Here is a 26,473-nt window from a genome sequence, read left to right as displayed (position 1 = left end):
CAAATGAAGTGACTTAAAAAATCTAAAATGGAGCAAACTAGAATAAACATCGGTGGATAGAGATTAAGAAGTTTTAAAACAAATTGAGAAGATAAATCACCTTATCACCATTGTATGTATTTTTTTATATATACTAGATTAGTAGGCCACACAATAAAGCATTCAGTGCGAGATATTTTCTATTAGAAGAAAATCTAAACGTATTTAAATAAAAACAATAGCAAATAATAAAGTAGGTATATTAAGACAATTTGAGTATGAAGTACATAAATTTTTTCAGGTTATAGAAGCACAGAACAGAAACCAAAAGTGAACAGACGTGTTTTATTTATAAATATATACAATCTAACAATATTAATTAATTTTGATTTACTGCGTTACGCAATATATATACAAAACGTGATATACTAATATCACGTTAAGAACGGGTCGGTGTTCTAAACCACCGAAAAAATCTGGGTAAGTTCGTAATAATGTATAAAAATAATGGCTGCATAAAATAATAATATTAAGAAAATATATGAAAGTAATTAATAAATACGTAAAATATATTTTAATAAATTATTAGAAGTTAAATTATTTAACGTTATATAATATATTAATCTAGACGTTAAAGAAGGATGCAGAATAATTCGTGTCTATAACATTTACTTTTCTTTTTTTTTTTTACTGATCAATACAGTAATATTGGTCATAAAAAAACATAAAACCCTTTAACTACTATCCCTACTAATCGCCAACCCTAGACAATGTCCCTTGCTGCTGTTCTTTCTTTTTATCGGCCAGGTCATTACTAAGTTAGTGGCGGTTATAGATTTTCGTGTTTTATATATGGACTCTATATATGTTTTATATATGGACTCTATAGTACTGCTGCGCAGTACCCTCTGAGTACTGCGCAGCTGAAAGCAATGGAAAACTACAGCTGCTTTTTTTTCCAAGAAAATGTGGCTCTCTGCATTTTCACATAGCAATAATGGGTAGGCTAGAAAAAGGTTGGTAGGCTAGAAAATTTAAAAAAGGAAATGGGTAGGACAGATGTGGATATAGTAGGAATTAGTGAGGTTCGGTGGGAAGAGGAAGGCGACTTCTGGTCAGGTGATTTTAGAGTAATTAACTCAGCGTCAAATAATGGGCAGGCAGGAGTAGGTTTCGTGATGAACAAGAAGATAGGGAGGAGAGTGGAGTATTTCAAAACGCATAGCGATAGAATCATTGTAATACGGATAAAATCAAAACCTAAACCGACAACGATTGTTAACGTCTATATGCCTACAAGCGCCCATGATGATGATGAGGTAGAGTGTGTATACGAAGAGATTGATGAAGCAATTAAACACGTAAAAGGAGATGAAAATTTAATAATAGTTGGAGATTGGAATGCAAGCATTGGAGAAGGCAAGGAAGGAAATATAGTGGGTGAATACGGGCTGGGTAAAAGGAATGAAAGAGGGGACCGACTTATAGAGTTTTGCACGAAGTATAATTTAGTAATTGCCAACACCCAATTTAAAAAACATAATAGAAGAATATACACTTGGAAAAAGCCAGGCGATACTGCAAGGTATCAGATAGATTATATCATGGTTAAGCAAAGATTTAGAAATCAACTCGTTGACTGCAAAACTAACCCTGGAGCAGACATTGATAGCGACCATAATTTGGTGATAATGAAATGTAGATTGGGGTTTAAAAACCTGAAGAAAAGGTGTCAGATGAATCGGTGGAATTTAGAGAAGCTTGAGGAAGAGGAGGTAAAGAAGATTTTTGAGGAGGACATCGCAAGAGGTCTGAGTAAAAAAGATAAGGTAGAAAATGTAGAAGAAGAATGGGAGAATGTTAAAAAGGAAATTCTTAAATCAGCAGAAGCAAACTTAAGCGGAATAAAGAGAACTGGTAGAAAACCTTGGGTTTCAGACGATATATTGCAGCTGATGGATGAACGTAGAAAATATAAGAATGCTAGTGATGAAGAAAGTAAAAGGAACTATCGGCAATTAAGAAATGCTATAAACAGGAAGTGCAAACTGGCGAAAGAAGAGTGGATTAAAGAAAAGTGTTCAGAAGTGGAAAGAGAAATGAACATTGGTAAAATAGACGGAGCATACAGGAAAGTTAAGGAAAATTTTGGGGTACATAAATTAAAATCTAATAATGTGTTAAACAAAGATGGTACACCTATATATAATACGAAAGGTAAAGTCGATAGATGGGTGGAATATATTGAAGAGTTATACGGAGGAAATGAATTAGAAAATGGTTTTATAGAGGAAGAAGAGGAAGTTGAGGAGGATGAAATGGGAGAAACAGTACTGAGATCTGAATTTAAGAGAGCATTAAAAGATTTAAATGGCAGAAAGGCTCCTGGAATAGACGGAATACCTGTAGAATTACTGCGCAGTGCAGGTGAGGAAGCGATTGATAGATTATACAAACTGGTGTGTAATATTTATGAAAATGGGGAATTTCCATCAGACTTCAAAAAAAGTGTTATAGTTATGATACCAAAGAAAGCAGGGGCAGATAAATGTGAAGAATACAGAACAATTAGTTTAACTAGTCATGCATCAAAAATCTTAACTAGAATTTTATACAGAAGAATTGAGAGGAGAGTGGAAGAAGTGTTAGGAGAAGACCAATTTGGTTTCAGGAAAAGTATAGGGACAAGGGAAGCAATTTTAGGCCTCAGATTAATAGTAGAAGGAAGATTAAAGAAAAACAAACCTACATACTTGGCGTTTATAGACCTAGAAAAGGCTTTCGATAACGTAGACTGGAATAAAATGTTCAGCATTTAAAAAAAATTAGGGTTCAAATACAGAGATAGAAGAACAATTGCTAACATGTACAGGAACCAAACAGCAACAATAACAATTGAAGAACATAAGAAAGAAGCCCTAATAAGAAAGGGAGTCCGACAAGGATGTTCCCTATCGCCGTTACTTTTTAATCTTTACATGGAACTAGCAGTTAATGATGTTAAAGAACAATTTAGATTCGGAGTAACAGTACAAGGTGAAAAGATAAAGATGCTACGATTTGCTGATGATATAGTAATTCTAGCCGAGAGTAAAAAGGATTTAGAAGAAACAATGAACGGCATAGATGAAGTCCTACGCAAGAAATATCGCATGAAAATAAACAAGAACAAAACAAAAGTAATGAAATGTAGTAGAAATAACAAAGATGGACCACTGAATGTGAAAATAGTAGTAGAAAAGATTATGGAGGTAGAAGAATTTTGTTATTTGGGAAGTTAAATTACTAAAGATGGACGAAGCAGGAGCGATATAAAATGCCGAATAGCACAAGCTAAACGAGCCTTCAGTAAGAAATATAATTTGTTTACATCAAAAATGAATTTAAATGTGAGGAAAAGATTTTTGAAAGTGTATGTTTGGAGTGTCGCTTTATATGGAAGTGAAACTTGGACAATCGGAGTATCTGAGAAGAAAAGATTAGAAGCTTTTGAAATGTGGTGCTATAGGAGAATGTTAAAAATCAGATGGATGGATAAAGTGACAAATGAAGAGGTATTGCGGCAAATAGATGAAGAAAGTAGCATTTGGAAAAATATAGTTAAAAGAAGAGACAGACTTATAGGCCACATACTAAGGCATCCTGGAATAGTCGCTTTAATATTGGAAGGACAGGTAGAAGGGAAAAATTGTGTAGGCAGGCCACGTTTGGAGTATGTAAAACAAATTGTTGGGGATGTAGGATGTAGAGGGTATATTGAAATGAAACGACTAGCACTAGATAGGGAATCTTGGATAGCTGCATCAATCCAGTCAAATGTGACTGAAGACAAAAAAAAAAAAAAAAAAAAAAATATATGGACTGATTTGGTATTTGCGTTAACCTCTTCAAGGTCCTTTAGACCATAAAAAAATGCGAAATAATTTACTGGGGCTGATCGTGGGAGACTAGGCTGATATGAGTCTCGTTTCCCGACGTAATTCCCCTTCAGTCCGTCTGCTGAAGTTCTTTCCGTGATAGCGTCTTTCGGCCTAACAAGAATACGCCTACCAGGGCCCTAGTTTTTGGAGGAAGTAATGCGCTTCCTTCTCTGGAGGGAGTCACATGTGTTGGCTGAAGTAAAATTGTAAGTTAGGTATGGAAGGTAGGCGATAATTGGCAGGGAGAAGTTCCTCATTCTCCCCTTCGTGCTGCTTTTCTGCTGGGTTGGTCGACCGGACTCCAGTCCGTGGCGGTGAGTCGCGTTGTGGTTCTTCGTTCTTCTTCTTCATCGTCTTCTTCTGTGTTCTTCTTTCTTCTTTGGCCTGCCTTTCCGTGAACGGAACGATTTGTAATTGGATTACAAACCGCTAACCTCATAATATTCATCTTGATAAGGTATAAAAAATGTGTGGAACTTACAATGTGGGTTGGGTGCGGCAATCGCCTTATAATTTTTTAAGTTCTTCGGTCGAGAGAGAATTTTTTGTAAAAAAATGTTTATTTTGATATCATGCAAACACGTGTGTGTCCGGGAAGGGGTTGAAGCGACCGCGTGGCCACCGTCAATTGCCTGCTCTAACTGTGAAAACCTGAAACAGACAGAAACAGAAAGAAACAAATATTTGCCTAATTTAGAGGGGGGACACCACATGTAAAAATTCCCGGCATACAACATACAAACGATAAAAAACCAGAGATATACTTATAAATGTGCGTAGCCCGATATGATGATGGGGAGGTTTACTACATGGCTCTTTTCGGGGCCAAGGTTGCTTTATTGCAAACGATTTTTTCGTAAGACAGCAAACCAAAATCGAAATCCGATTGCGGTTCTGAAAAAAATAAAAGCCAAACGCATATTTGTCAAAAATTTGTATACTCGCGCGCGGCTCTGATCAAACGCGGTAAAATCAATAATTGTTTGATATTCACAGAATATGGTCGTTTTCGGGGTCAGGATACGGTTGTTTATTGATACCTACTAATCATGGCCCTTTCCAGGACAGAACTTGAATTGAGTTCATCTTTCATTTTACAAGGCGGCTCAACCTCCAAAATCCCGACCGTGATTCTGTACCGCAACTTATCCGAAAAAAAAAGTTTTTGAACTAACTTTTAAATGCCCCTTATCCTGGCCAATTTTGGATATCGGATCGATTTTTCCTTTCAAAACTACGGTCGAGTGACGTGGTAGTTAATGAAAAACAATATTTTCGTTTTATGAAAACGAACCTTTTAGAGGACGAGGTGCGTCGCGTGGTTCCCTTTGCAGATCACCCGGTATAGAGGCTGCCAGGCCTGGTTTGTCATTACTCGACCACTCATCCCATCTTTTCAAGGTGGTTTGTCCAATACAGCGTGAGGTCTTTTCTGTACACTCTCTGGAGTAGGATCCTCGCGGCACATGTTCCTGAGATGACGATGTTTGGACACGGCCGCTCTCCCGAACATTCGGCGCGCCTGCGCCACACCCACCTCTGATAAGGTTTCTATTCCCTCATAGTAGCGAAGAGTGTCGTTTCTAACGAACTACGGTGCTCCAAATATCGTCCGTAAAGCCACGTTTTGGATAGCCTTCACTTTTTTTTTGGAGTGTGGAGCACAACAATTCTTCCCATGTGCCGAGTAAGCATCTGATAGAACTGGCAGGACGTACAGCCGATATAATTTAGTCGCCAGTGGATAGGGGCTGGTGCGGTTCAGCACTGGGTATAGCAAGGCCCTGGCGGCCTTTCCCTTTCGGGTGACATATTTTACATTTTCCCCTTAGGGTAAGCCGTTTATCCAGGCCTACTCCAACATACTTAACTTTCTTCCCACATGGGATTTTCTTCCCTGATATTTTCAGTTGTCTGGCGGAGCGCGTATCTTGTAGGTGAACAACACGACCACGGATTTGTCACCGTTAACCCTAATCCTCCACATATCTAGTCACGGCTTCACTAAATCCAGTTGCCGTTGGAGTCTCTCGATCGCGTAATCTACACTTCTGGATTCATAATAATATTCCGTGCCGTCGGCATATAGAGCTATATTGACTCCGTCAACAGCATATCGTTGGTGTAAGGCGTGTGCAAAAACGGCGAAAGCACTGTCCCTTGGGGAACTCCGCGTCTATTTCCCTAGTGGAGGACACTGATCCCCCCACGCGGGACGCTCTCTACTTACTAATTAAGTCACTTTTTACCATTAAAGTGTTTATATTTATCATTTAATTATTTTAATTTTAATAATTTATAATTATAATTTCCAGTCTGTGTCAGGAGTATGCTTTGGTGAGTAGTTTGCTCTGCAACCATATCACTGTCTTTTTAAATTTTTTCAAGGTTGTCTCCTCCAGGTCCTTTCTCTCCACAGTTGGAAACTACCGTCTTTATGGCTACTAAAAACTTTCTATTGTTCCTAAATGTCCTCCGGCTCATTAGGACAGGAAACAGTGGTTGGTCAGGGAAACAATTTAGATAGGACTAAGCGTAGAACATAGTTTGCTAAAAATAAATGATTGGAAATCAAGTACTCGAGTAGATAGGATTGCCAGAGCCCTAAATAAATGTATTTCCTCTTGCAAGCAGAAATAAGAACTCATCGCCAACCGAACCATAGGTGTTTTGTTAAAAAATTATATTTAAACAGTTTATTTATCTGAAACGTATGACTTTAACAAACTATACTATAGAATCTATAGCTTTATATAGTAAACAGTAAAACTAATAAAAATTAGTTTTACTATATTATGGTTAAATAAAAAGTTAAAAGTATTTTATTTTTAGTAATATTTTCTTTATGTTTTTAAATATACATTCAAATCAGAAATAGGAAACACAATTAGATATTTGTATTTTATAAAATAGAAACAGGAAATAATTTAATGCGGTACATAACATTTGCATTAAATTATTTTCAAATTTTATTGCAAATGGCTTTCGTATAGTACAATAGAATGTTTTATTGATTGTAGTAAAACTAAATAAGCGTTACAAAATTGGCGGAACGAACCGACATCTTACTTGATCAATATTAAATCAATCAGTTACTGAAATGCAATAAATTATTCTAATATTCGTTTTTCAATTAAAAGGAATTTTTCTTGGTTGAAAAGCGTTCGTTTATATTTTATTAATACTACAGTCAGTAGGAAGAAAATAGGGAACTTTAAAGAAACTTTATCTGGCAACGTTTATTTAATGTTTCAGTCTATATCTTCCTACTTCTGATGTAGTTTTTCTTTTCCCTTTAGAATTGTCCGTGTATACATGTGAGCGTATGTCAACAAGTGAACCTTGCCGTCATGAGCTCTAACAGATGTATGTCTGAGTCGACATTATGGCGCATCTACGTTATAAATTAAAATACTGAATGAAGCGGTTTAATTTATAGTATATGTTTATTAATATCTGTTAATTATCTTTTCGAGTGAAAGTCGAAATTTATTATGAAAATTAATATAATAAAATTAAAGCTTAAAATATTATTCTTAATTTTACATGTTGGAATTAAAGGAACCCCGCCCTCAACCTTTCTCAATATATAATCGTGAATTTTCGACAAGATTCGTATACAATCGTCTATCGGGAAGGCTTGCCGGTCGCGTACACAAACAGGGCTGTGTTTGTAATGCTCGGTCGTGGAGGTAACACTGTTGTTTTTCCGTGTTGCTGCTTAACGAGACGATATTTCGTGTTTATCAAGGGGTGTGTACTCTAGCGTTTTTAATGAACGGCCTCGGATAGCATTATTTTTTGTTATAAAAGAAAAATAATCGGTAACAAGTGATTTTTTTTTATATAAAAGCAACAAGTTATTTTAGTGTAACTTTAGAAAATAAATTACAACAGGCAATTTCCGTTATAAGGTACTGCATATAAAAAGGGTACTTTTTGTGGAATCAAATAGAAAAATTTTATTTATATTAAATACGATTATTTGTTTTTAATCAAAGAGATCTTAATTATTGTACTTTTTTAACATCTCTAAATCAATAAATAATCTAGTTGTAAAATCATAATTAAAATAGTATTTTAAATATTATTTCCATACTAAGTTATTTTACTTCAATATAAATTTAGATTAAAATTAATACTTCTGTGTGCAGCCACATTATACATTATTATTTTATGACAAACAATAACATGATAAATAATAACGTAACATAATTAGGCAAATTTCAGCGGTAATAAAAACCTTAAGCACGTAAAATATTAATAACAACAGAAATAAAAGTAAAAACAATTGTCAATTTATTTTTGGTTTGGAAAATTTTTATTGTTTAAATTCAAATTACATATATGAAGCTAATATTATTCACTAAACAATAAGCTTGTAAAATATTAAATAATGCAGGAAAAAACTAAATTTAAATTATTATTTTTTTAATTAATTTATATTCGATGTAAAACGATACCGAATTGTGTGGCGTAATGAATTATGATTTATTTTTCTTTAAAACATCAATGAACTATCATTAATAATATATGGTAAAAATGTTTATCATCATCTTTATAAAAAATTAAACTAGTTTAAATCTTTTCCATTAACTATATGCTACATATATTTAAAGAACAGTCTTATAAGTTAAATAGCTACTGACGTGTATTCTAAGTTTGGTTTAGCGTTAAAATTAATGTGTGGGAATTAATTATAATCATGTTGCATTTTTTTAATATTGATTTACTATTTTTATTCATTTTTTATAGATAAAAATTAGAAATAGTTGACCAAATATACAATTATACGCAAATATTTTTTCATGCTTTTTTACATTGCTGACCTAAATTAGATTTTATATAATATATAAACCACATATATTGTTAATATGAAGGCGCCAGATTGTTTTGTTTTTTGTATTTTCAAGAATGTTTAAAAAAGAAATATTAGTTTATGAATTAACAGTCATTATAACTCAGTGCTAATTAAAAAAAGAACGATATAACTTTTCTTATGATTAAATGAAAACTAAATCGTAATATGCCATACATAATTACATCCAGCTATCACGAAAGTTCTAATACCCTTAAATATAATTTTTAGTATTTTGCTCAATATATTTTCGTAGTTTTTAAAAAAATTTAATTAGAGCATTAGTTGTCAGATGTTATATAATTTAGATTACTTTCAATTTGAACACTTAATTTTGCGGTTAAATGAGCCTCGTAGGTTTTAATTGGGATAGTTCTAACAGAAATAGATTCATTTACTGATGATTATTCCTTTTATTTTAAAACATAATTAAATTTGTCTGTATATTTTCTATATTTAATGCAATCAAAATTTCTTGGTAAAGGTTTTGTTGATAAATTATTATTAAATGAGGTTTGTACATAGGCAAAAGTCGTTTTCTCATTAAATCGAATAATAAGGAAAATACTGATTATATATATGAAATTATGACAATTAGAATAGTTTTTTTATTATCTTTAAATATTATTTCCCTAATGAATTACATCGACCCTTTTAGTCTCATAGAGTCTTACTTTTTATAAATAGTTCTTATAATAATTTCACAAAAATATTTTCATGCCACAAAAAAATGATACCTCACTTTAATTGCTGAATAATTCAGTGAATTTTTGAAATCTACTTTAAAAAAATATTGAATAAGGGATTATAAAAGTACAAAAATGGAATTTGTATTGAAAAAAACAAAAAAATATTACAGGTAATTAATTATTTATATGTTTTCGTAACTAAATTGTGACTTTTAAATAAGAAATTTGTCTATTATGAAATATTATTTTTTGCAACTGCAATTAATTATTACATACCGAAATAAATAAAATATTTAAAATAATTTGAATGTAATTTTTTTTTTCTTTTAATTGCGTTTTTAATGTCTGCATGTATAAATCCATATATAAATAATAAATCGATTTTCTTCTACATATCTTTCCCCAACTTAAACATAAAAAAATTAAATTTTTCTATCTTTTATGGCGCTATTAATGGAGAAATAATACTATATTATTATAGTAATAATAGTTACTGCTTCTAATGAAATGGTGACACCATAAAATTATAAAAAAATAGTAATTAATCATTGAATATTTAAAGAGTTTACAATGAAATTAAAATGATTTACTTCTAATTTCAGTAGTTATTGCTTAGAAAAAGGTCTTTAACTAATACTGAAATCCGTTTCAGGTTTCCTGTCTTGGATCTATTATACAGATACTGATTAAATTATTTTTTAGTCAATGACCTACAAATATTATAACAGATCGGAAATTTTTTTATTTATTAATTTCAGGTAAATTTAAATTAACTGTTTATATTTTTCCATGTAATAAAACGCTGTAATGTTCTAATAATTAATATCAATGAGAGTTCAGTGGACTAAAAACTACCATTTTCACATTAAAAATGAACCTTTTTACATATAATTTTCATAATAAAACATATTTATCATCAAACTGCATGCTATTAAGCGTGTACAATCCTTTTTATTGTGTAATAAAATACGTTATGATACTTTTCATGTATATTTAATTTAATTTCAATATTAATAGTAATATTTGTTTAATTCCACAGTAATGTTCATTTATATGCTAGATGTTTCAGAAATAATTTTTTTATTAGTTTTTACAAAAATAATTTTCCGTTCTGTAATAAATTTATTTTAAAATTTAATTTAATTCTTAATCAGTTTAATAATTTGGTTTAAGAAAATGTTATTGTGACGAGTTATGAATAAAAAATACGGTTTGAATTCTATTAAAACACAATGATAAGATCATTTTGACATCACTAGGTATCAAGAAGAACTTTTTGTTTTTTAATATTTTTGACAAAGTCACATCATGATCTACTGAGAAATATCAGTTTGTATAAACTTAGTATTTCTCGAAAAAAAGGGCTTTATTAATTTGTTGTTTTACGGTAACTATTTCAGTTTATCTCAACAGAATTAATGTTGACAGCTTTGAGGCAATTTTTCTTAAAAGATATTACACATCCAGACCCTGTGGTAAAAAAAAATTAAATTATCACTTATAGGGCTAAATATCATCTGTATTTCGGTATCCTTGATGTGAGAGATACGTATATGTATATTTAGCTCAGGAAGGAAAACAGTGCGCGACCACGTTCGGTTGTAAGTCGACCATGAAATGCTTCTTATTGGAAATTGCTATCCTTTTTTTCAGGTGTAAGGACACTCATTTCAAGTCATTCACGTGGCCATGGTTTTAACATCTAAGATATAAGAATACTAAATTTGAAGAATCTGGGACGTAATTAAACAGACAAAGCCCAGCTTCTACTATTTGTTCGACTCAGTTGGCCCTAGTGAAAGAAGAGAAACTGTAGGGTGATTTCAATCTCCTTTTGCATTCAACAAAATATTTTACTGGGAGTGAACCTAGCTTTCTCAGACATTGACTGAATTATAATGACTACCTTCCATTACCACGTAACCGGGCATATTATCAACAAAATGTCACACTTGTACAATCTTTAACTATTAAGATATATCAGTATATTTAAAATCCACATTTTTTCTCATTATATGATAGAGAAAAGTAAATATATAAAAGTAAAAAGTAAATATATATATATATATATGCCACCTACGTTTTAGGTGAGGATTCTCTAGCGATTAGTTTTGAAAAATACATCTGATATTACTTTTACGGATTAATTTTGTTGGGGAAGTGTCAGTAAAATCAAATTCTGCTGACCCGTCAAGCAGGACTGGATGCGGAAAGAAAATTGTGTGAATAAAGAAGGAAATGAAGACTAGTGCCAGTGGTTTTTTTGCTTCATAATGAATAGCTTAAAATAATGACAAATATTTGTATGAGACAGGAATCACTTATAGAAGATCCATATATATATATATATATATACACTCATCATACTAGCGGTAACCATGTTTTACCGAAAACTTGTGACCAACATGACAAAATAAAGTATTTCAACTTAAAATGACTTATCAAGCTTTCAAACTACCATTTAAACAAAAACTTTAAATTAAATTTTGAACTTTCTTATTCACAGATCTTCGCAGTATGTGCCAATTAATTAAATAAAAAATTAAGAAAAAATAACTAATTAATTTTTTTTTGCAAAGGATTTTTTTCTGTTCAAAAGGTTATATTCCTCTTTAATAGGTAATTTTCAATTAATCATCGTCAGATTTTTGGGACTTTGGTTATTTACTAATTTTTTATGCAAATTTATCTGTTATACTCCGTTTAACATAACAATTATTCCGCCGAAAAATAAAAGTTAAAATTTTTTGCGTTATCTGGTATTGTTATACAAAAAATAAATTAATATAATCTGTAATTGTATATTTTGTTGGAGTAAATAATTTGTTAGTGACAGCGAGTGAAAGAAATTATAACACTTTGAGTCATTTTTTACAAACTGATAACACTGCAAACATGCATAAAAAAAAGTGAACATGTTTACGTCAATTTTATCTCATTAATAAAACATCTTCTCGGGAAAGTACAACAATACATATTTTTCAATACTATTCGCTCATTTAGAATTTAATTATTTATTTCGCAATATTGATTATTATTCTTTTCAAATATATTGCACACTAACTATATTTAATGTGATTTATTTTGAGTACAGTCTTTTGAGTACAACTTCGTTATTTTATTTCTTTAAAATCATTCTATTGTATACAACTAATGCCATTTTTTCTAATGAATATATTCCAAGTTTAATGACGCTGAATAAGTGATTTCTTACCAATTCAACAGAATAAAAATAACGCTTCATCATGGCAAACAATTGTATTTTATACGATAATTAAACATTTTAATAATAAAATATTTTTTATGGTCTTTGTTGTGTAATAATGATCCAGACATACTTAATTGTGTGGGTGTGTGTGCGCGCGCGCGCAACAAAAGCGGCTAGACAGATCTTTATAACTACATTTCTCTATAATAATGGCAAAGATTTCTCTCCATGAAAACTTGTGCTGCTCTCTCGTCTTGACGAACATTTAAATTTATAATTCTAATATTCCTAAAAACTTGCACAACAAATAGACTCAATGGTGTTTCTAACTACTAAAAACAACTAAGTCTGATGTCTTACATTTATGTGAATTATTGTTTGTGTTTTATAATTAATACGAAACAGTTGCATTAAATGCTGCATCGTACCGTATAAATTGCATAATCCCTTGTTAATAAATGTAAAACTTTTTAATATATAAGTAATAAAAATCATAATCCTTTCTAACTTGATATGATACAGCAAACCAGTAATTGAAAAATAGTTAATATCCCGTATAAGGTATCAGTGAAGTTTACAATAATATCCTTGGTTAATTAAATTTTCGATAATAAAAAATATATGTTTTCTGTTTCATAATTAATAATTTATTAATAAAATAACTTAACCCTGTAAAACATAATTCGATTAGGATTTAATCATCCATTATTATTCCACCTCTTACAATAAATAAACCATTATTATAAGATTTGAGATAATTACGTAATTCTATTTATTTTTTTTAAATTATAACGAATTTAATTACATTCTTAAAGGAAGAAATTTAAAAAAAAAATGTAATGCAACACTTGAAGAAGATTTAGGTTAAATGAAAATAGGTACTAAGTTTAGACCGTTTACCCCCTTCCAAACAATGATTACACTTACAATTTTTCTACAATTCCTTTTTCATTTTAATAACTTTAACTTTAGCTTATTTAGTTTTTCATTGATATTAATTCATAAAATCAATGAAAATCCGTGGACATTAATATAAAAAATTATTATTATAAAATGTTTTCCATTCAATGGCTGTTACAATTACAAAATGATATTTATCATTAAGAAATAACAAAAAGTCAATGAGAGTGTTCAACTTTATATAAATATATCATCTGCATATAAACAAACTCTTCACTGAGGGCTTGGATGAATTATTTATAATTTATTTCGCATTACAATTTCAGGGGCAGACAAAATAACTTAAGTATCTGCTCCAGTTCTACAATTTCTCTTTAATTTTTAAAGGAAAGTTAGTTTATGTCCACCTTACAGTTAAGTTAGTAAAGACAAATCGTTAATCAGTAATTAGTTTTCACATTCCGGATGAAAAATTATAAATCACTCAAGTAAGTCTAAGCGGGATCTTTGCCTGAGGAATAGCCTTGAAATATTTTACATGGAATTATTTGTTTCTCGTTATGGTTTCCGGGTATCTAGCTGATCATTCTTTTATATTATTGATTTCTTACTCTTATCCTTTATCCTTCCTTCCACATTTTTAATTCTGTAACTGTATATCGCAGCCCGATAATTGTATGAGGGTGCAGAGATCTGTTCGGGAGAGGAGCTAATTGTGCACTAATCTGGGGATTCTGTTTTCCTATTGTAGCTGCATTGTCAGCCTAATGTCTGTAGTACTGGATAAAACTAAACCTACGTACTCCTATTTAAATACATTTACACAGATAAATACATATATAAAGCAGATTCACTAATTAAGTTAGAATAAATTTCATATTATTTAACCCGCATAAGATTAAGTATAATTTTCCTATCCCCCACCTCTATTTCATAACATATTTTATGATTAATGTTCTCCTTTTTTGACTTTGCTTTTGTGAACTCTACTTTTTTAGCCCCAGCTTGAGGCAGCACTACCTGCTTTAATATGATACAGTTCTAAGGGAGACTTAGGGAAAATTATTTACCTCTGCATTTCTATAGCTATTTCCGTACGAATAATTTTGACAAGCTTCGTGGACACTGTGCAACATCCGTTCGTTCTGTACAGTCCCCATTTGTTATCTGAAGAAAGATTCTTCCCCTATGAAATTCTCTCGGATTCTCTCCCTATGCTGCAAGAATCAATCGCACTTGAAAAACGTGTGTTCTGTGTTGTCCTCCTTCACAATCTTTACATTCCACAGTGGGTCTCAGATTCGGGCTTACAGGTATGTTTTGTAACATCCGTGACCGGTAAGGAACTGGGTCACTTCGTAGTCAAATTCCGACGTTAGAGATACAGCCATCTCTAGAGGTCCGTGATTAGCCTGTAGACCCATTTGTTCTTCGTTGACAGAATCCATCTCTCCTGCCACCGACGAACAAGAAACACCTACGCATCCGCCGTGACTTTCTTATTATCTATACCACAAGGTACTTCACTGCAAGTGTAAGGTGCAGTATTGTGATATTGACCCTAAACGAAATTGAGATCAGCTTACGCCTACCTGAGACTACGACCACTTTGGTTTTTCCCGGAGAAAGCTGAAACCAAATCTCCTGCAGGCGCGAAGTAATAATAATATTTATTGCCTCGTTCCCAGTTTCCATCACCTGTCTTCTATCCTGTCTTGGCTATCTCCATGAGTGCCAAATCATCGGCAAACCCGGTCAGGGCTGGCCCACTGGAAAGCATTACGAACAGGATTTCATCGTAGCCGATATTTCATTCTGTTAGGCCCAACACTGAGCCCTGTGGAACATCACAACTCATCTTGCTCTGCACCTCACCCTTGGCGAAACTATCTGTCACCAATATTTCAGAGAGGTAACGCTGGATTATCCTCCTCATATATGGACTGATGCCACGACTCTTCAGTGCGCGGAATATCGTTCCTCACGGATTTTTCACATCAGACAGGACGTACGGACTGCTTCTGCCGTAAGATAACCGTCACTATTATTCCTTACCTACCGAAAACACTAGTTGTCATTCTTTTTCCTTATAATGCTAAAATAATTATAGATATGTCCTTTGGCACATAACCCGGTATTTACCTGAAATTTATTGATACTAGACAGTAAGTAAATAAATAGATCTAGTAAAGGCGTCAACAGGATTTTCAATCGATACCTGGAACAAAAGGTTCAAAACAGAAAATCATACATTCATAGAACTTTTAATATTTTTTTTTAATGTCCGATATTAGAGCTAAAATGTATTGCTACAAATCAACAAACATCGATTAAACATATTAAACAATTATGGTTATGATTATTATCACAATCATTATGAAATCCTATTAAATTTTAAATATTTTTCTACGTTTATGTCAGATAGTTTTCTTCAGTTCAGTTTGGGGTATATTCATTTAAATCAAAATCTTCAATTGAAGATTCATAGTCTAAAGATAAACAAGACTGTACTAGTTAAAACTAGGAAGCCATTAATGTTTTAAAAACCGAATCGAATATTTGATCAAGAAGGCAGCACTTTCTTACTTCTTAAAATAAATATTTTATAAGTATACTTACTATATTTAGATTATTATTTTTTTTTTATAATTAATAATTGTATTTTTTTATAATTACGTAAAAATAATATTTTTGTGTTGAGATAAATTTTCAAATATTTTAATATTGCAGAGAAAGTAGACTGTAATACAATTATTTCTAAAATACATTTCTCAGATACATATTTTACCTGTTATTTTGGAAGGTAAAGAGGATTTAAAAGTTGAGTTCTTGTTTTCCCTAAACTTCCATAATTTTTCTGTAACTTTTCGTACAGTTTTTTTTTTTTGTTTGTAAAACTCTTGTCAAATGCTGCAAAATTTCATAGCAATGGATTAATTCAGAATAATTTAAAAGTTTATTTTATAAAAGTATTTTTTGTTAGTCATAGTTTAGAATTAACAAATTATAAGTATTTTGAAATAAATTAAAATCCTTTTTCTTTTTCGTTAAAGAAGGAAATGAGTGGACGATGAACCTATGAGACCCTAAGCAGACTAATATATATCTGGAGAATATTGATTGTAAAAAAACATTCATGAATGTTACGTAAAATACTCCCCTCTTCACAACCAACATAAAAACGGTTTTCGTATTCCCCTATTACTTAAAATAACTCGTTAAATTAATGAGTGCTCTCATTTGCAAATTTATTAGTTTTGACTACCCTTACTTTTCAGCTCCATATTTAATGTGTCAATGTGCCTGATGTTAAAAATAGTATTATTTATAGATTTGAAAAGTCGTAATTTATTATTTATTTTTTAATTTACTAATACAAATTTAAGATAAGAACATAATATATTCTTCATCATAGTAGAATGTTTAACTTATTGTAGGAATTAGTCTCGTTTTGGTCTTTTTTCCCATTCGATTGTTATTTTTATCAAAACGTTTTTGCATTTCTTGTCAACGAAATTTTAATATCAGCTGCATTTTTGTACATTTACCAATATTTTATAGTAGTCTAGATAAACATAGTTTGAAACAATAAGCATAGCAAGAAGTAATTAAAGTGACATTAAAAAACCTGTTAAAAAATTAAAATTTTTTCATTGTTGTATTTATTATAAAAATTTATCTTAAATTTCGACGTTGTTTAATACTGCATCAAAATAGTGAGGTAAGAATTTATTTGTTTTTAATATGGTACCGATTTTAAAATTGTAGAAGTTTTTAAAAAATTATCTGTAAAATTATAATAAACTAGCCAGAAGGTTCCAACCTCTGGAACCCCTCTGTGTTCTTATTCTTTTAGCAGACTTTGAATAAGAAAGGTTGCTTTTCTTTCTTGAAGGCATACTTTTTTAACATTTGACAATCCAATACCGACAGCCAAAATGGACAATCAAGACCCAAAAAACTTCGCTAAATGTGCTAATTTAAACTAATAACAATAATAATAATAATAATAATAATAATAAAGTATTAAAATATTAAATATTCTACAGATTAGGTATAAATCTGAACTGAAATCTTTTTCTTTTACCATTGTAACTACATACAATGAATTAAAAGGACTGTTTCTCTGTTAATGAATATTTTTATAATATTTATTATCTAAAATACCATTACAAATATCGTGATAATCGTAATTGGAAATAATGACCAAGCCAAGACATAAACAAACTTTTACTAAAATCTGCTCAGTAGTTTTTGCACAATGCGCGCACAAGTAGGATCCTAGTATCATTTTATTATACGTATAGAACATATATTTATATATATGTAATATGTTATATGTTATATTATATATATACATTTAGTGCGTTTTTAATGTCATATTTATTTTAACTTTTTTGAGCTTATCATTCAGTTTTTCAATTTTTTCTGTTTTAAAAAGGTTATTTTTAATTTTTATTTATTTATTTTTACTAATTCCTTTGTAATTGTAATGATAGTTGATTATTCATTGACGTGCACAAATAGTCCTTGATTTTGCTTTCGTAAACATTTTCTAAGCGTTTTCTTCGTTATTATATTCAGGTAAATATTTAATATATAGCTCATTATTTTGCATTAAAATTATAAAAAAATTCCGTAAAAACTATTTTTTAATATTTACTCGGTTTTTGATACGATAAAACTTTATAACGGATCAATTCAGTTTCACGTCATTTGTGATTAAATTTTATTTCCAGTAATTTAATTTTGAAATATGAAACAATTCAATTTTTTCTTTTAGTTTAGATAGCATGCATGCAAATGTAGTATGTTAGTTTATTAGTTACATGCAGACAATCGCACGCTATGCAAACCGCGGTAGATTGATGAAGGATAAACTTTGATAGAACTTTCAGTTCGTTAGCAAAGGGAACATAAAAATTTAATTAATTTATGTATAACATAATTAATTTATATTAGTAACTCATATTGTTACTAAATCTTTGTAGATGAAGTTTTTAACAATTACTATTCATCATTTTTTATATTGTTATATATTTCTTCTTATTATTAAAAAAACTTTTAATTTTATTTAAATTTACAATAAAATTGAGTACTTTACATTTATTTAAGCGTCAATAATTTTCACTCCATCTGCTGACAAAACTTCGTAATCGCCAATGCTACATTATTTTTAATTGTGATGAAAAAAAATTCTGATGTGGACAACAAACGACTTTCTTGTAAACACATGGCTGTTTGGGGGATTCTATCCTAATTAACAATTCATTATTCGTTTGTCTCTCACTAAATGATAAATCATATCAGGTAATAGAGTGAAATTAATTAATCTGGTATCTGTAAATAATTATATCTCAAACATTTATTTTATAAATTTTAATGTTTTTATTGAAAACCCTGTTGTAGAGAATACATTTTTTTAACGTTTCTCGAAGATGCTTTATTAATTTTTTTTGTATAGATTTACAGATCTGTAAATACTTCAACAGTAATCAGGTAACATATTAACACTTCTTTTGTCTTTATAACGGTTTTTCAAAAGTGAGATATATTGGTGGAAATCTTTACTATGTTCATCAGTTACTGCTCCTAGGTGTGGTATAAATATGTAAATGCAGAAATGAACTTTTAGTTACATATTGCATCATATAGATCTGTATTAATTTATCAATTTATCTACAATACACCTGTTAATTTTGTAATTTATAGACGCGCAGAAGATTTTTAAATGCTGGCCAAGCAATGAATTCTACAACGGTCAATACAGAGTTAAACATTTCATCTGTGACCGGTTCCATTATTTCTGGGCAACAAGAATACTTTCTTTAAATGTTGCTTCATTTACTGTTGGAAATTTCTGCCTTATGTACAAGAATCTTTGACTGTCCTTCTTCATAATTTTTACAATCTTTTTTATTAATCCCGGCTCGATGTGAAGGAGCGGTAAAAATATTTTTCCTTGTTTAACTAGAAGCTCATGAATACTGTATATTTTCCTTTGGAGTTAAGTTCTCAGTCTTCTTCTTCTTCTGTTCTAGTATGTAATTCTGATCTGTAGCTCGGTTGTTACAAATAAAACAACAGCATGTTGCATATTTTAAATTTATGGCCTACATAAGTGCTATTACCTGTAAATCTCCACATACATTCCTTCTATACGTTTTATAATTTATTTTTTCTGTTACATTTTTCATACCACCATACGTCTTTTTAGTCATATTAATTCCATAACACAACGGTACAGAAGGAGTGAGTATTTATTACTATTGTGAAGCAGAATTGCTTTTAATATACACCTAGAGGAATCTAAGAGAAAATCTCCATTTTTCGGGTTCATAAACTTGCTCAGGCTATAACATGGATCGAAAATATTTGCAATATTTGTACAGCAAACTAATTAATTTTTTCAGCAAACTATTGAAAAAATTCTTTCTATCGGTTTCGATAGCCCGAGATTTTTACATTTTTTAAAAAATAAATTCCAACTTTGGGACCTTGTGAATAAATGTTTAACTTCATTTTTTGATAAGTTTAAATCTCTCACCAAGTCATTTAACTCACTTTGTGATATGTGACATAAAAATAGATCAATGAATTATAATTCAGTGTCTGAATTATTTTCTTCTTTCGTAATGTTAGTTTCTTCATCGGTTCTTTCACAAAAAAAATATTTTAAGGAACCTTGGGAACTGGAATGGATTCACTCTAAGGCGTAGGTCTGAGTGTAGATGGCAATTAAGAATAGAGTGCAGTATGTTTAGACTTCTTAGGAATTCCAGATACACTAGTTAAACAAAAATAACAGTCGATTAAATAATTTCTAGTTTACACTAAACCATAGGGAACCAAATTACAAAGTCTTTAGTGTACCTTTAGCCATCCTCTAAAGTTGATAATATAATTAATATATATTATATGAGAAGCCCATGTTTTATTTTGTTCACCGATTCTACAGTCAAAGTACAATTTATAAGTCTTTTTTAATTAAAGGTGAAATGTTTGTCTTTATGGAATTTTATACTGAACTCACCACACATGTAACCAGAACTGTCTGAATCATTTACACACTTACGAGGCATTTTGAGACTTAACTGATCATTTACTCAATACGGTTATCACACTAACTGAAGAGATTATACTATCAAAAGCAGTAGGCTATCAAAGTCAACAAGCTTTGTGTTGTTTTGATTTGTACGGACATAATGAATCTTGTTCATGTACTCTTCAGTGGAGAGGTATGCTGTGATGATATGTGACGTTCGTGTAATTATTTAAGTTATTTTTCATAGTTTAAAATTGATTAATGCAGTAAAAAATACATACCCAGTAAATAAATTTTAACTAAATATATAAAATAAAAATCGTACAGGTATATATCGAATAGTATGAACAATTCACAAAATTTAGATTTTTGAACTGTTGCAACAAGATTTTGCAACAACTTTTACGAGAAACTATTTGAGATTAAGTTCTTCAACTTGCCATATTACATTTTTTGGTCAAAAAGCATGAACTTATCATATTTTCCCTTTAATTTGGGTTCTACAATTTTAGTATAACTTTATTTCAAATCTTCCAAACAATAGACAAATATTGATAATTCTTTTTAGAGTTTTTTTTTAATTTTTTAGAGAATCTTATTCTTGTGGCGCTGTTGTACTTTTTTCTAGAAAACATAATTTGTACTTTTAAATGTAAAAATTAAAATCTTTACATAGACGATTAAAAGGGTTTTTATATTTTTGTCGGAATCATTGCTTGACGATGGATTGTCATAGCGTATTGATTTATAGTCTGATGTATTTAACATCAGGGAGAAATATTTCGTTGGTCCTTTGAAAAGAAAGCGTTTTTAAATTCATGTCAATAGGAGCATTTTGACTTTTATTAGCGTCTTATAGCACTAATAAAAGCAATTTTGCCGTCCAGATTTGAATTATTGTAATTAATAAATTAATAACTGATCAATCATTTAAAATTTAATCTCTGGAAATTCTGTACAAAAATAATATGATGTTATGTTAAAAAATATATTTCCTTTTTAAAACTCTTAATCTAGCTTTTCTAAATGACACTGGGCAGTTGCCAGTTTAAAAATAGTATTCGTAAGCATTCATAAACATTTCCGGTATGAGAACCCGCTATCAACAATCATACGATTTAGCTGCTTTAAATCTTCTTTTAACTTATTAATTTAATAGATTTATTGACATAATTTATTATAGTTAAACTGCAATTTGGGTTATTTTGGCGGATTTGTAAAGTACTGTTTACTTTTTACGTTGTCTTTCTTAATAAACAAGAAAATTCATTCAATTTATTCCGAACAAAAATATTTAAATTATTTAGCTTATGAAAAATCGTATATTTAGCGTAACTGATCAATTTACAATATAGCGCTGTGTTTTTTAATAAATTGAAAATTGCCTCCTACTAAACACGCTTTTAAAAATTATATTATTCCAAATTCGTACTCTGCATCAAACTCATTCTTGTTATTTTACTAACAAACAGTACCATTAGAACTTTAACCGTCTTCATAACAAGAGGAATTCTCAATTCAAACAGTTTTTTTTTTTTACGTTAAAAAGAAATTTAATATATGCTCAGGACATTCTCCTTCACTAATCATTTACAAATTTCGATGACTATCAGTATTTTTTATAATGTTCTTTTGGTTATGGTGTTATATCCTTTTCCGAAATAACTAAGTTGAATTTTTTTTAAAACGAAAAACTAAATTTCTTACATAGAAGATCAAAGTACCATGTTACATTTTATTTTTGTTGAAATCATTGCTTGGCATCAGTGGTAATGGCATGTAATCTGATATGTATGTGATTTTTTTATTTTATTAGTAACTAAATGATAACTCAAAATTTGTAGTAGTAATTTTTTTGTACGAATGTACGAAAAATGCCAAGCCTGACCTTGACTCGAACCCAGAATCTTTTGAATGAAATTCAGAGTCGCAATTACTCCACTACGGAGATCTAGTATTTTCCTGACACCAACGATATCCTAAGTACTTGAATATTATCATAATTTTTTATAGTAAACAGTTTTGAATATTACTGCATTCCACTGTGCTTTAGTTACGTAGCAGTATCTTTATATAATTGCTCTATATTTCTTCTCTTATTTTTATCCAAAAGCAAAATTTCTATGTTTGGGTTTCATTTCAACAACTTTATTTTTACCGGCAGCATTTTTTTGTTTTTCATCAAACTATATATATATTTATTATTTCTATTTACACTAACACAAAGTTAAATGATCTGAAAATAAAAAGTGTAAGAGCATAAAGATTTGATTTAGTGTCACGAAAAACTAGGTTAGTCAGCGTATTAATTAATTTTCCGTCAAAATTGAATATTATTTTGAGTTATTCTTGAGTTCTGAATGTGAACTGTAGAATATAGAGTGAAAAGGAACTGGAGAGAATTTTTAATTAACTAGGTTATTTATTAGCCGGGACGGTCTGTTTGTTGGCTCTATTTCTGGAATAATTATGAATAAAATAATTGTAAGTAGAGAGTTTTATTAGTTAATTGGGAATATTTTTATATTAATTTATTTTGTTATTGATGTTAAATTTTTTTTTTAAATGTCGCCAGTCATAAAGAGTTTCAGGATCAATTCTGGTGTACAGTAGAAGATAAGATGCTTTTATAATAAATGGATATATGCCCTCGAAGATTTTGTGGTATTTTTATGAAAAGGGCAAGCACAATAGTCAGTAGGGTGATTTTCCTTGCAGATTGTGCATTTATGTTGACTGATATTTTCAATTTTTAAAAAAAATAATTTTCAATCTGATTTAATCAAAATTTACCTAGCCGGGTTGATAATTTACAGTACGACCTTCTGTGGCCACAGTCTATTTAAAAAGACGAACGGATTTTATTATTTATATTTGGTTCCTCTCCGGTGACTATATTGTAAAGTATACGAGTGGAAAATTTAATCGTTAATACTCGAATGATCATAGGTCGAAATCTTTAAAATTGATGGCAATAAATCTTTACTATATGATTAGCATTTTTTTATTTCTTTCCCTAAACACTGTTTCTATATTTTAATGATAGAAAGAAGATTAAAAGTGCTTATTAAAATACGCTATCATTTGTCGTTTTGTAATTGATACATATGAAGTATTATATTTCAAATTAATTCGATTTAAAATATTGTTTAATTTTGTAATAGCTATCAAAAGTTAAATAAAGGTCGTATCGTTAATACGTTTATATGAATCTCTCGTAACATAGTAAAGTATGTATATGTATTCCTATTCATATTTCAAACAAAATTAAAAAAATAATAAAATAAACATTAATAAAAATAAAATCTATTTTTAAAAATAAACAAAAAAATAAATGTTACAAAAAAAATTGCAATTTTTTTAAATTTGTAAATTTTTCGGCCAGATTTAAGTATCAGTAAAATAGTGGTATTATTTGTAATTTAAATCCAATTTAAAAACGTTGAAATGTAAATAAAAATTATTCGAAAATGTTATTTTATTTTATTTTTTACGTCGTTAATCGTATGAATAATATATTGGAAAAAAATAATAAAAATTGATGGATAGAATTGTAGATATCCAAGTATTTTACACGTAATTTATTCAAGAAATTTAAAGAACTATGTACTATGTACTATGAACTATGTAGGGATACTAGGAAATAAAAACAAATGCGGATTTACATAATTACAAAATTACTACTTGATGGTGTGTTTGAAATTTTTATTCACAATCTTGGATCGGCCATATTAAATCAAACTCATGTTAGTATTGTGAAGGCTTTTGTTATTAGTATTTGGGCCATTAATTCTAAGATTATAGTTTGTTATTGGGTGTAACTCTTAAGGGAATACAAAATAAAAAAGTCACTACGAGACGTTTTACCTCGTTTTGTTACTATTACGAGTTTTCCGTTTATTGAAACTTTGATTACTTATAACTCGATAACGAAGGAATTTATTGAAAAACAGTTAGTTTTTATTGAAAAAATAGTTTTTTTCGTAGTGTTTTTAATAGTGTGGTTTAGTGTGTTTTTCGTGGTGTGTTTAATTTTTAAATCGAATTAAGTCGAAATATAATACTTCACATGTATCAGTTACAAAAAGACAAATGATAGCGTATTTTAATAAGCACTTTTAATCTTTTTCTATCATTAAAAATCAATCGTCTATCACACATCCACCTTAATATTTAAAAACAAGTTAGATTCAGTATGGCGGATGGTGGTAGAAATGTGGTATGAAGGTGAAATGTGTAGGTTTAAATATGGTAGGAACCTTCCTATTTAAAAAAGAATGTTGGATCAAAAATGATGAACAAATATTTTAAATACAGCATGAAATAATAATTTTCTACTACTTAGAAGTATACTTAGAAGTGTAGAAGTTTCTACTTCATAGTCTCCCCCAGTTCTGAAATATGAAGCAGCTCCCATACTTTAATATCACCTTGTACAATTTTGTTTTAAATTTGTATTAAATAATACATGAAAGGATTATCCCGTACTTTATACAAATATTAAGAAAAAGTTATCCGACTAAAAAAAATTTTAATTTTCAGTAAAATTCAAATGTATGAGGCAGACGAAGCTGCGTATCATTTAATAACAAAGACGAATGTGTAGGAAAGAGAAGGTTAAATTTAAATATATTTCTCTATTTAAAATGATTTAATTCGTTTTCTGACGTGTGTGACCAATGTGGTTTTGCATATACCGGGTGGCAAACAACTGTGTGAGCTATGAGGGAAGTACATGCCTTCGTTTACGTTTACCCTATGTAGCAAGACATTGGTCTCTTAATTGGTATTTCTTTGTGTTGTATTCTAAAATTAACGACTTTGTTATTTTGGTTGCATATTCATCTCGCTACTAAAATTGTAAAGTAGGCCTTTATTCAGATTCTTTGCAACAAACATTTTTTTATTTATTTTTTTTTAATTTTTGGAGACAGTTAATCTTTTTAATCAACTGTGTTATAAGGGCAATGTGTTTGGGTAGTGTATTTCTTTATTTATGCTCATGATACTTATATAACGATTTGCCTCAATAACTTTTAGTATATTGGATAAATTAGGAATTAATAAATTAAAATTTAAAAGAATGTAACCCTACCTAAAACAAAAAACTACATTCTCTGTTTTCTACTTTTCAAAATCTGAGTAATATTATAAACTTACTTGCTAATTTATAATTTGGTACAAATTTCAAAAAGTCAGGGTTAAAAAAAAGTAATTTTAGTTTAATTTTACTTTTGTGAAAAGTTTATTCTATTTTAATTTTTGTTTAAAATATGAAAGGTTTAAACATGCTGTTAAAATTAAAATAGCTACTGCAAATAACTTAAAAGCATGAAACCTGGATTTTGATAAAAATTCGAAAGAGAAACAATTCAAATAGATTGGATTAGAGTGAAAACTGCGGCTTTGTAGAATTTAAAGATATGTGTATTTTACAATAATTGATTCTATACAGTAATGTAATATTAATCATTGAAGAAGGAATTAATACAAATGAAAAATATCTTCAATTTTCTATATAGAAATTTCTATAATAATAATATTACCACCATTTTGAAATATACGAAAATAAAATTTTATATCTATTATTTTTTCGTAGACAATATAGATTTTAAACGATATTAAACATTTGTAATATTTTAAATATTTACGTACACAACAAGAACCAATTAAAATTAAACTATTTGTGGTTATTTGTTTATTAGATTTAGATTATTATTTTTTTTTTTTTTTTAATATTATGTGATAATTTTTACACACAAAAAAATCCTTTTATTTTTCGTTTATAAAAAAATTGATTACTTACACTGATTGGGAAAAAGGCAAGACACTAGCAGGGGAAGTTGCATGTGCAACATAAAAAGTATTCATCAA

General features: G+C 29.7%; 1 protein-coding gene across 1 annotated transcript in view; it reads left to right on the top strand.

The window, feature by feature from the left end:
- The first annotated feature begins 7,585 nt into the window (after positions 1–7,585).
- Positions 7,586–26,473, top strand: part of LOC142334180 (dipeptidyl peptidase 4-like) — a 399,200-nt gene continuing 380,312 nt past the window's right edge. The window contains exon 1 of the mRNA XM_075381991.1: positions 7,586–7,723. The gene's annotated coding sequence lies outside the window, so the exon portion shown is untranslated. The remainder of the gene's footprint in view (positions 7,724–26,473) is intronic.

Source organism: Lycorma delicatula, chromosome 1 (genome assembly GCF_047948215.1).
Source record: "Lycorma delicatula isolate Av1 chromosome 1, ASM4794821v1, whole genome shotgun sequence".
Taxonomy (NCBI): Eukaryota; Metazoa; Arthropoda; class Insecta; order Hemiptera; family Fulgoridae; genus Lycorma; species Lycorma delicatula.
Note: the sequence above shows the minus strand (reverse complement) of the source record. Positions and strands in the feature narration are given on the sequence as shown.